The 12,617-nt window shown below is 39.4% G+C and overlaps 1 long non-coding RNA gene across 1 annotated transcript in view; it reads right to left on the reverse strand.

The window, feature by feature from the left end:
- LOC128472096 (uncharacterized) overlaps positions 1-12,009 on the reverse strand; it is a 71,970-nt gene extending 59,961 nt beyond the window's left edge. Inside the window, exons 1-2 of the long non-coding RNA XR_008346146.1 lie at positions 11,965-12,009; positions 11,840-11,879 (exon numbers count right to left, since the gene is read on the reverse strand). This is a non-coding gene — a long non-coding RNA (uncharacterized LOC128472096). The remainder of the gene's footprint in view (positions 1-11,839; positions 11,880-11,964) is intronic.
- Positions 12,010-12,617: the final 608 nt, after the last annotated feature.

Here is a 12,617-nt window from a genome sequence, read left to right on the forward strand (position 1 = left end):
ACATAATAAAAACTGATATTTGATGTCGTTTAGGATACGATGTCCCCTTCTACGCCTCAGCAGATACTTTGAGTCCTGACATCATGCGAAGAGGTAGACTGTGAGACTACTTATGATGTCTAGATTACAAATATATACTTCTACGTCCAGCACACGGACATTTCATTGCCTAATGTTATTTTTTGCAAATAATTATGAGATATAATGGAAAATATATATCATTTGTTTAATTTATTTTTTTTAAAACATGATTTTGGGGTTTCTTGTCATGGAGAAAATAAAAAAGAAGAGTCAGTAATACAACAATCTAAATAAAACCTTTACCAGCAAAATACCTCCAGTGTTTCTCTTGAGATAAATAACATGGTTTGCTATAACCTGAAGGTGTAAATGATGACATTTCGGAGGGTTTCAAAACATCGTTTGGAGGAAAAAAGGGGGTTGCTTAGTGAACCATTTTTCCTTTCAAACATCCTTAAAAGTTATGTTGGGAATTCCATAAACCAACACTATTAAGAAGAATAGCTGACCGCCATTGACCGTTGGGAATTCCTAAAGATTAAAGCGATCTTGGGTAATTTATGGCCAGTTGGGCCGTACCGTATTGAACCAAGCTTTTTACTTTCATCCGAGGAGTTAATCTTGGTCCCCCAAGCGTTAACCTAAATAACTGCTTTATATGAATTTCTCTTCTCGCTACACATTTACATTTAATGATCGGGATACATGGGGGGCTATGTATCAGTCCTTTTTTTTGTTAAATCATTCATTTTAAGCAACAGTGGAGGTTGGAAGAGAGGCAGGGAAAGAAGGGGAGACTAGTGATGTCCAGAATACAAAATCTGTTGGCGTCTATGGGTACAGAGTGAGTCCAGACCCTACTTTCCAATGCAAATTGTGGTGAAGGTCCCATTCATGTTGGGCGTTTAGAAGGAGATTTCTCTCCAGTCCATTTTACTTCACCCTCCCCCAATAAAAAGCTTTTCAGAAGAAATTCCACAGCTAAAATTCCAATGTGTTTTTTGGCACTGTTGCTTTTTTTTATTTATTTAAATGGGTGTAAAAAAAAAAAATCCACAAAAAAATGGGGGTCGGAGGTCGTTGAGGTCCCTACATCTGTGGCTTTGTACAGGTCTCACCTCAGAAAAGACTCAAAGTGTGTAGCGAGGCAAATCTTAATGTGTATTAGCAAGACAAAGGCCCGCGGAGGGGAGGAGAAGGAATCAACTTTAATATAGTTAAGATTTATTAGGTCCATGGAGCTGGCCAGCACCTCCCATTTTCCATACCATTTACCCACTTCTAAAGAGAAGGGCTTTGTCAAGCGGGAGATGGTCATTTGGAATTATCCAGCAACAAATCTACGGGGAAGAAAAGAAGTGAAGACAGCAGAAAAGACTTGAGGAAAAGGCTAGAGGTTTTCAAGGACCCTGCCAAATACCAAGAAGCTCTGTTCAGCCAAAAGCCCAGGCTTATGGCATCCAACTTAACCAATGACGCTTAAATATTGTTTGTTTTTTTTCATGTTTTTAATGGTCCCTGGTCGTTGGATGGCTTAAGGTCTATGAAAGGTTTACCAGCAGGAAAAAAAAACATGAAAATTTGAGGCTGGTAATATTACTATTGTGTATTCTGCTACACCGTGTAGCACTGGATTCCAAATACACCTGTTACCATGTAACTTATATAGTAAATATACTTCAATGCGTATGAATTTGTCAATGAATCTAGTGGCTTTATTGTTTTTATACTATGTCTCAATAGGCTCATCCTTTTATAAGGTTAGAAAAAATAAGAAGGATTTGGAAATGTGCTGTAAAAGATAATAATAATAATAATACACAATTGTCACCCATCTGGCAGATCCAGGGTTAAATTCTGAATTGCCCCAATCCTTGCATTCCATTACACAAGGGAACATTTTAAAGACACCAATAAAAGAGGTAGGAGCAGCAGCTTAGAAGCATGAATGGAAACTGCCATCCAACCCTTTGTCCAAGCCATTGTCCTGATACAGGGCAGAGGTAGTTAGCAATTCAAATGGCCGGACTCCAGTTTGGGGAGGGCGGGGGGGGCAGTCTTTATGTCACTGGAAGGTTTGAAAGCTGGAGAGAGCCAATGGACAAGTGAATATCTCAGTACTTGAGGGCCGAGTGTGCTTTTCATCATTATGAAGTTAAAATCAAACAAAGTCACCATTGACGCTTCGTGTTAACAAACATTTAAAAATACACAGAGTTTGGTTTTTGATCAGCGGCCGGACACAGGCTGGCCAATAGAAGCTGGTGCTGGAAACCATGCCGGCTGCTGGGGGGGGGGGGGGGGCGAACCAACAAGAAACATAGAAATAATGTGACAAATATAGAAGTGCAATTTAATTAAGCAGGATAAGTGAACAGGGCAATTAACAATTACAGATTCCATTAGTTAAATAAAAATGACAGCAAGAGAAAAGGCTTACGTGGTCATATTCAGCTAAACCGACCGGTTAATTATTTAAACTGTATCCGACGGCAATAAATAAATGATTGGGCACTAAGCTCAGGTTAAAGTAGACTGCCATAATGCCCTGTTTTGAAGATAATTACAGTTAGATTAGTAACTTCGCTTTACTGGAATTAAGTTAATAATCGGTATTTGCTCACGGCCCTATCGGACTTTCCTGCTACGTTCTGTTTAGCGGACCGATCTTATTTCGCTTTTGTGGCGGACAACAGTAAAGGTCACCAATACCAAGTTAAAAATATCTGGTTTCCCCCCATAACCAGAAGAAGGAAGTCTAGGTTTGCCATCAGATAATGTGCTTTAAATACGTTGAATCCCAGCGTTGGCCATTTGTTTGGGAAAATCTCCTACTAATATTGGGGGTTCTGATAGAATCTTATTTAATAAATGAATGGCGCAGGTTTTAGAACCCGATGTGCAAGGAATAAAATCACCCATTAAAAGGCAACTGCTAATTTACTCTAAATCATTCTATTTATTAGATGACTTTATCGCTTTATTTCAGCTCTATATGAATGACAGAAAGTAACCCCTCGGCTGCCGGGTACAGACGTGGCTTTGCTACGGCTTACAGGGACCGTCCTGCCTGCAGATAGCACAGGGTTAAACTGTTTTTGGGTGTATTTTGCAGCAGAAGCTAATGGGATGGAAATAATTGAAAGTGCATGTAAGTGGCGCTGTCTAATGATCTGTAATTGACAATAACATGTAAATGAGGAAGGATGCGGTTAAAATGCTTGGTATGTTTTGCTCCATGTGTTACATACATACATAAACATATGTTTTTGGCTTCATGCTGCTGAACACTTTGCTATCAAAAGAAAACATGGAGAATTTGTTTTGGACAATGTGTCAAATGTTTTCCCTGTCCACAAGAGCTTACAATCTAAAGATAGGCCTAGGTACATAAAACACGAAGAAAAATAATACGTTCAGAAGATAAAAGGTTTACTCCAGCGTTCCGATAATAATAATAAAATAATAATGGCAGGTTCTAAAGCTCCAATGTATAAACTGTATATGTACACAATTATTATATAGCCGCACGTCCCGTTGGGAATATTTCTTGGTTACGATCCAGGCAGGCTGTAAAGCCAATAGACTAAGTCACAAAAAATAATGTAATCGAATTAGGAAGAAGGAAATTAATACTAATGATAGAGCAGCCTCTGTGGGAACAGCCCAGGAAAATACAATTACTTTTATGCGATTGTTTCCACGGATTCATTCCGGTGCATTTATTCACAACAAGGCAGATGAGGAGCAGTAACACTGAACAAACGTCCTCAATAAGTCAAATCATTAAAAGGGCACTCCGGCCATCATATGCATATGAAAGCTGTGTGGCCCCTTTAAGTTTTCATGGTGTCCCCCTTCTGTAATCTACAGAACCCCCATATGGATTATTAGACCCCCCGGGAGCACTGATTTGAATGAGAGCACTTTCCCCCCACCGATTGGCTGCTCAATCAGTGTCAAGAATCCTCGAACCACAGAAGAGGAAGGCAGCTGCAGGACTGCAGCTTCTACTTCAGGTAAGTGCTTCATTTATTCTTTATTTCAGAAGAATGTATATTAAAGTACTCGGAGAGTCACAGTGCTCACAGAGCACTTTAATAGTCAAAGAATACCTTAATATGCATTAAACTGCCCCTTTAACAGATTCCAGAAAGGATATTGGGGGGGGGCAGTGTTATTTGGGTGGCCCTGTTTGTATCTCATTAAGTGAAGATGCTGAATCTGGGATTCTTGTGTTTTACACTCCAATGCACTCCCATCACTCTTGGGAAAGCTACCCTCCCTATACATCAAAAGCCCCGAATTAGCACATGAGGCGTGTTTTTTTTTTTATTTGTTTCACCCGGTGTCTATGCATAACTTTTCCGCATCTCGTGCATTATCACAGACAGCGTCCGGGAGGAATAAGTTGCATAAAATTATATGCATGTTAGCGTTCAGCCTTTTTTCCTCGAAGCAAAGATGGCGGTACACTCCGAATACGCCCAGCAACGCATGCTTTCCTTATGACAGTGAATAACTATTTTATTTATTTTTTGTTATTTGAATAACTAACCTTTTAAAAATGTAAAATCTGTACGGAAACATAACTAAAAAGGAGAGCAAAAACTCAGGAAAGGAGGAAAGTGGGAGAGCTGGCAAGGGTGAGACGGAGTTCTGTCATCACGAAAAAAAGCAAATGATGGTTTTATTGCCATAGCAACCAGTGGGACGTTCCTGCTGCCTATTCCATCAGTTTCTATGGTGATAAGATAATTTCACAAGACTTAGCACCAGCAATGCTCTTTATAAATATCCCCCAATTCCACCTATACCGTTAGTGGCATATTTATGATAGGTACTCAAAAAAACCTTTTTTAACAAAAAAGTCAAGTTAAAAATGGCGAATTACCAGTATTTCATTGTTGTAAGTCGTATACCATTCAACGTTGCCTGATTCTAGAAACCTCTCCAAACGGGGGCCACAAAAAATGGGCTCTAGCCTACCGCAGGTAAGGGCCCTGGCGCTAGTTGTGGGCTCCTCAATTTGTTGTGGGAAGGGCCCTCTTCTCTATGTCCGTGGCATCTCGGTGCCGTCACGAGGGGATTTCTACAAGCCATTCAGCTGCCTTTAAGAACCAAGCGGTCCCGGAGGATGGAGAATAGTTTAAGGGGGTCAGTGCGGTCAATCTGGAATAAAAAAACGCTTTATTGTGTTTATTAAAAGGCATGCGCTCAGCGGGGTTCTCCTGAGGCTTATTTGTTCAGCGCTCAGGACAGAATCTGTGAAAAAAAAATGATAAACTGGGACAGAGGAAAAATACAGAGCATTCCACGTTACGGGATTATATCCCAGAGCCACAATACCCCGGGTGGAGTAAATAAATTCCATCAGACGACACCAACGCGGTGAAATGTGGCAACGGATCGAGACATCTCTGTTCTGCCGGATGCCTCAAAAAGACAAGTCTGAGTCGACAAAAGATTGAAAAATAAAAGAAAGAAAAAAAATACTCTGGAAAGTTACAACACAGTTTCTGTTGTCATTGCCAACTTTTTAAATATTCACTTCAGGGACACTTTCCCCCACTAAGATGTCAAAGGGGAGTTTGGAGATGAACGGGGGGGGGGGGGCTTAGTGGTGAAAAGGAGGGGGGGGTAGATTGAACCAAACACAAGACAATCCACAATAAACAGCTTTGCATAACATTAGGGGACGATTCTGCCAGCAACATATAATTATCATTCAGGGACGTAGAATGCCTGATTGTGTCTAAATTCAGGCTGGGATCCTGTGTGAGGGGCTCACAATCTCCAGCGTGGGGGGCTGCGACTGAAACTTTCACATGCATACAGTAAATTATGGATAATGACGAGACAGCCGTTTTACAGGGAAAAATAACATCCACCCACTCTAGGAAAAACATTGTATCAGACTACATAGGGGGTGCCCAACAGCACATCAATGTTGTATTCAATTGGGTAGACCACCAGGGTCCATATTTATATCACACACACATATAAACATAAACGGTAGCTTCTTCATCCTTCCTCCAAATGACACAATGTGGTGGCATTAAAGGCTTCCAAAATTCTCGTATAAAACGTTTCACCTGTTTTTAAGGCATTCGAACCATTTTGCAAAACCAACCATATAGCAGGGCGTTTAGGTTTTTGTTAGATCGGCCCTATGGAAGTCCATTTGGTCGGAACGTCGCCTCGTACTTTTTAGTCTTGGGACATGGAACAAAATAGGAGACTTCCAGGAGTTTAACGCCTTATTACGCCGTCTTGGTGCTTTTTGCGGGCTTTACGCCGATCCACATGTCAGCCCAGAACGCACCGTTCAGCATAAACAGACTTGGGTAACTAAGTTGCCGTTGTATTGTCAGCCAAAACTACCCAGCCGGCAAACGTTTATTTTGTTTGCGTTGATGTTTAACAATCCTGTATCAGGATTAAAGAAATAGATACAGTCGCCCAAGAGAAGATGGAGTCTTTAGACAAAGTTGATACATTTTATTCGGTCAACTTAGAGAAAGAGGTGAAATTTTGGGCCCTCACAGTTCTCTTTCTCAGAAGGAATTATTAGTATCTGCAGACTCTGGATATTCCAAATAAGCCTCTCAGAGCTTCTCTTGCCCTCTTCTTTGGGCACAACGGTGGCCTCCCCAGATATAACAGCAAAGTGCTGCCCCCTGCTGGACTCATGGAGCACTCAGCTCACACGGTGTAACTTTGTACGCATCGGGTGCACTATCTAGATCAATAAATCCTGTGAGAATCTGCGGATACACACATGTACAGACAATGGGTATCTGATTAGCATCAGATACGTTAAAAAGCTGTTCACAAGACAAGAAAATAACTCAATGCAAGGATTAGGGACCAAAACATCTGCCACTTTTCAAGTGGAAATAATGCTAGATTATCATTTACACCACGCGAACATCCACAGGTATAAATATTATTTAAAATATTTTTATCATTTGAACTCCACTTGCTCAATGTCCTGAGAGGTATAAGGAAATGACGGTAATTAAAATGAATCCAGTTGTTTCATAGTTTGTTACAAACATAATCTTCCAAGGATCAATACCAAAAAATCCAAGAAAATTAAATAAAAAAATAAATAAAATTGGGATACAGAGAGAACTGCGATGCTTTGAAGCGTAGCGTGGCCAACGGGTCAAACCTGTAGATGGTCCAATGGGAATTTGGTTCATTATCTGCAGAATGTCCTCTGTGACACGGACAAATCCCATTGGTTAGTTATCCATGCGTCCTAAAACCGGACTGTGGATACCCAACTGTGCATCCTAATTTATATTGATCTCCATGGATGTAGCCTGTCAAGGGTCTGCGGTATAATAACTGTGCAAAGTCAGGAAGGGAGATGCCTGACCCATACAGCTTACACTCTATAAACGATTTACTTAACGTATCCCCGGGACTTAACAAAATGTACATAACCGCAAACTAGATTAAAATGACATTGCCCCACTTGTGATAATTTTGAAACGAATTAAGATGCCACTTAAAACGTAAAAAACAGAAGACTCCGTCCAATCACGGGTCAGATTGAAAAGATTCCTAAGATTACAACTCAGAATTCAGAGGTTCAGAATGTTACCAGTAATTAAATCATTTATTTAACCTAATCATGTTTTTTTGGCATGTTAGGTCAGTTTAAAAAAAGATATTGTTGCTGAAGTCCACATGCTTAGTATTGATTGAACCAATGCCTGCATTTAAAGGCATTCCGTACCCCAAACTGTGCCTGTGACAGGTGTGCGGAGGATGACAAGTGACCTGTACATTACTCTACAGAAATTACCATCTACTGGGGAGATCAAAAGAATGATGCGTTTTACAATTTGGGAGCCTTTCTCTTCCCATGACATCACAGCTTGATCTCACGCTGCTAATGAGCTGCTGACGTGGTAGTCAACACATTCTAATGTATGGTTGGGCTGGTGTCACAGCGGGCTCCTGCAGTGTGTATTTCCAATATGGACCAAGGATTGAGACCCCTGACCTTGTAATAATTGCTGGTAAAAACTGGGGAGCAGCATTGGGGGCACACAGGTCATTTGTTTGAATGATGTCCAACAGCAAAGTGTTTGAGGATCCCTAAGTACTTAATAATCATACCAACTGCTCCTGACCCCTTCTGAGTTACCACCCAGGGCAGATTCCAAAAATACGCTTCCCCAGTAATCTGAGATTTCACTTTCTTCTGATTTGGTGCAATTTAACTATAATGATGACAGACGGTAGAGCTGCTCACTGCACGGGCCACCAACAGGCACAGTAAAAGACTTCAATTAAAAAAAAAATCCATTGGTTGCTATGGTGATTGCGCAATTTTCCACCTTGCACCAGAACTGATTTCGATCCACAAACTAAAAATATTTTGCTCCATTTATACAAGGGAGAGCTGCATGAACGTATCCACCGCACTTTCACCCAATAATTTACTATTTTAACAACTGTTAAAAATAATATTTTTTTCCCTGAAACGCCCATGTATATTGGAACTGCTGCCTGGATCACAAGATATTTCGATAGTTGCCACTCGTGCCCCGCTAGAGGCATTTTAAAACGCAATTACCCCGCATTCTGAAACTGGAAAGGTCGCCGCGGCCTCTGTTACATAAAAAGTCTGACGAGGTAACGTTACAGATAGCATCAAAGCGCATCTACAAAGCAAAGATCTTAGCGAGCTTTATAGTCCTGGAGCTTTCATGTCTGGATGCCTGGTGGGGGCGAACAGGTGAACGCCCTCACGCACTCACGCACTCACGCTAACCCTGGCTGTTTCTTTTGGAAACCTGTTGGAATTTGTGGACGGGCCACATAACGCGTCTTACATCTGACACGGGTTACATTGTCATCCCTTCTACTATGTTATCGCACAGTGTCACACGTTTAACCCCTGAGTGTTAGGTTTCATGCTGTAGGAGTAATTATATAGCGTAAAGGTCACCATATAAAACTTTAACTCAAAAAGTAGGTTGGAGGTATGCCTTCCAGCAGAGATGGTACAGAGAAATGAAGATTGCTTGGTGAAGTTGGAAAACAAATATGATGTGAAGTGTGAGATATTTAGACAAATCCATTCAGGCTGTACGACCTCATTCATTCATATCTGCTGTCAAAGTTATTGTTTCTTAATAAAAATATTTATACCATGATGTATTTTTTAACACCTTTTCGAGGATTTTCAAATTCAGTATCCAAAAAAAAGCTGTTGGTTGCACTGATTTTACACAATTTACGAAACAGAATATGAAGATGCTATATAAATCAATAAATAATAATCCATAACGATGCAGGACAATAAGAACCTCCAATCTTTTGAACCCCTTTGAAGGACTCGTCCTGATCTATATAGTAACTTACTAAAATATGTTATTAACCTTATCAGTGCCAAAGGGGTTGACAGCACAACCCTTCAGCACATAAACAACTTTCAACCATGCATTTAAGGAGTTTTAGGTGCCCCCCCAAAAAAAGAAGTTATGTTTTCTTTCTCAGTAGTTTTTTTTTTTGCATCAATACAGCGATCATTGTGTTTCCCGAGTCAATAAACAGACGTCTTATCAGCGCGGTGCAGCGAGCCCTGAGCATCCTCTTGTGACCGTTTGGGTAACTACAAGGCCTGTCATGCCCAGACCTTACTCGCTGCGGCCCAAAAATCAAAAGACGCCAGCGGACATACACCACACAGTATGGCAACTGTTAGGGATATTAATGAGACAAAATAGGTAAAACCAATATTTTATATTTTATCACATACGCAAAATAACGACGCTACCAAATATTGTAGTACCACATCCACAATATAAATTTAAGGACCCTATATTTTATCTCCGATCCTAAATCCTTTCAGATCGCCGAAAATTATAATTCAAATTAGATAGATATCGCCACGATAGTCAATCAAAAATATTATTTAATGTGAATACAATTTATAAAATATATATATGAGTCACACAGTGCATGATATAAAACACAAAATTCTTAAAACATGTCAAATTACAGTATATCCAAATACAGTATATCATCGATAGTTATCAATATGAGTTACTACTTTATGAGTCTAAAACACAATTAATTTCCATCCCACTCAGCAACCAAAAATTGATAATAATCAGGGCAGTAATAAAGATATCACTATCTCTCTAATATTAGTTCAACTAATATAACAAATTAAAAATAATTTAATTGTGTCTAAGAGTATTAGTGAAGTTCCTAATAGATGCAAATAATGTCAAACTTCATCTATAGGTAAAAATACCTTTTCATTATTGTTATTATCACGGGTTATAAGCTGCAGTCTCACAAGCCGTCATATACAATAATGCAATCTACAATAATATCATATACAATAACACCATATACAATAATGCAATATACTACTTCCCAGAAACAGGGAATTCTATACGAAGAAGACAAAATTCATCTCTATTCAGAATAATAAAACAATTATAATTACCACCACTTGTTGCTGTTGTCCCACCGGTCCTTGTAGAAGTTAATCCAGGTTCAGTGGCAAGAAATGAAGTGGGAAAGAATATAACTTTCTACAAGTTATATAGGTTAGAACTCAAAGTAACTAAGAGTGAGATATGGTGCCAGGATCTTAAGATTCCAATTCTCTGGGGTAAATTTGGTGAATAAGTCCGTCAGGGTCTGTCTGTCTATTTCAGGGTACGATCTTTTTCTTTTTTTTATTAAAGACCTAAGCTTTTAAAGACAGGGCTTATTATCATTGCCTCCACCGTTTGATTGGAATTCTCCAATCATAACGGTGGGTTTTACCCATTATAATTAGGATTTCTACTCATATTTACACCGTTGTAATTTCTTAATTTACCTGTGAGAGACATTTCTAAAGATATGCAGTGTCTACTCCTTAACTTTCTCATGGAAGATAACATTAATTGTATCATATATACGCTGAAACATCATTATACATGAATACTTCTTTGTTCTCAATTATAGAGGGAACAAGGATAAAAAGAAATAATCACTACATGATTAAGTAAAATAAAATGGCTCTGACTCCATTTTGTGTTCATGTAAAATACAGAATATATGGAATACATGTTTTCTATCATAAAATATCTGACACAACGTATATAGGCAATGTATGGTTATAAGTAAAAATAATGTATAGGTAAGGTATAGGTGATGTATACTGTATGTAATGTATAGGTATAGTATAGGTATAGTTAAGATATAGGTGATGTATACTGTATGTAATGTACAGGTATGGTTAAGATATAGGTGATGTATACTGTATGTAATGTACAGGTATGGTATAGGTATAGTTAAGGTATAGGTGATGTATACTGTATGTAATGGATAGGTATAGTTAAGATATAGGTAATGTATACTGTATGTAATGGATAGGTATCGTATAGGTGTAGTTAATGTATAGGTAATGTATACTGTATGTAATGGATAGGTATAGGTAAAACCTTCTGACTGAATGACAGTTGCCCTTTAATCAATTAAAACCCAACCAGCTGCCATGGTGGTGACTTTCCAGCATTTAAATATACCCTTAAAGGAGCAGTATTATTATTATTTTATTTATGATATAATATATATTTTCTTATTTTATATAAGACCCCCCCCCCGGCCCTGTATATATGCCCTCTTGCCCTGAGTTTAATGGGGCGCAGTTTCTTTAAATATTTTACACAGAGCTTCCTCGCACCTCATATAATAAAGTTTGAATGCATATTACAATATTTGTAGTTCTGGAACGTTCTATGAACTCTTTTTATACTGTATTAAAATGCACAGTAACACATACACTTACCTCACGGTGAGAAGGCCCAGCCAGCTCTGCCGTGAGGCTCCTGAGGAAGCAGACAGGGATACTTTGTTTATATCTGCGGCTACAATGTCGCCATTCATTGACAGTCATTAGAAAACAGCGTTTACCTCACACCCGGGGCCCTCCGCTGCCGCAGCCCGTAAAGGAGATCCTGAGGTAAACAGATTCCAGAAACCGCTTGTTGCTTCCTCCAAGAGGATCCTGGGACTTGTAGTCCCGTAGGCTGTGGTAGTGCTGTCATGGAGCATGAAGCTAGACTACAACTCCCATGGTGCTGCACAGACATCATGTGACCAGTAGCAACCAATCAATAAGGAGGAGGATCCAGGGCTTGCCTCAGCGGTGCATGAGGCGTGTCCCTCGTATAATTACTCGGGGGCAGGTGACTGCCTGCTCCTGCTGTTACCCCAGCCTAATCTCCCCATCTCCTAATATTATACCCCACTTATGAGAAATCATAGTGCATAGCTGCCAAGTGCCCCATTTAGTTTGGCCATTCACTTTTTTCTTTCCAAACCCCTGTGTCCCTTTTGCCTCCCCTGATGCCCCTAAGAATGACTTAGTGATATAAATGGTCATCATAAGGACATAAGGGGGTATTTAGAAAAGCGCTAATCTCATGCAAAGTTATAAAGTGATCTTATAGCCATACCATCCAAAGGAAAGGCCCAATCAACATTTATTGGTTGCTATGGTGATTACACTATATATATATATATATATATATATATATATAAATATATATAATTCCCTTTCATTA

The sequence above is a fragment of the Spea bombifrons genome, chromosome 13 (assembly GCF_027358695.1).
Source record: "Spea bombifrons isolate aSpeBom1 chromosome 13, aSpeBom1.2.pri, whole genome shotgun sequence".
NCBI classification, from domain to species: Eukaryota; Metazoa; Chordata; class Amphibia; order Anura; family Pelobatidae; genus Spea; species Spea bombifrons.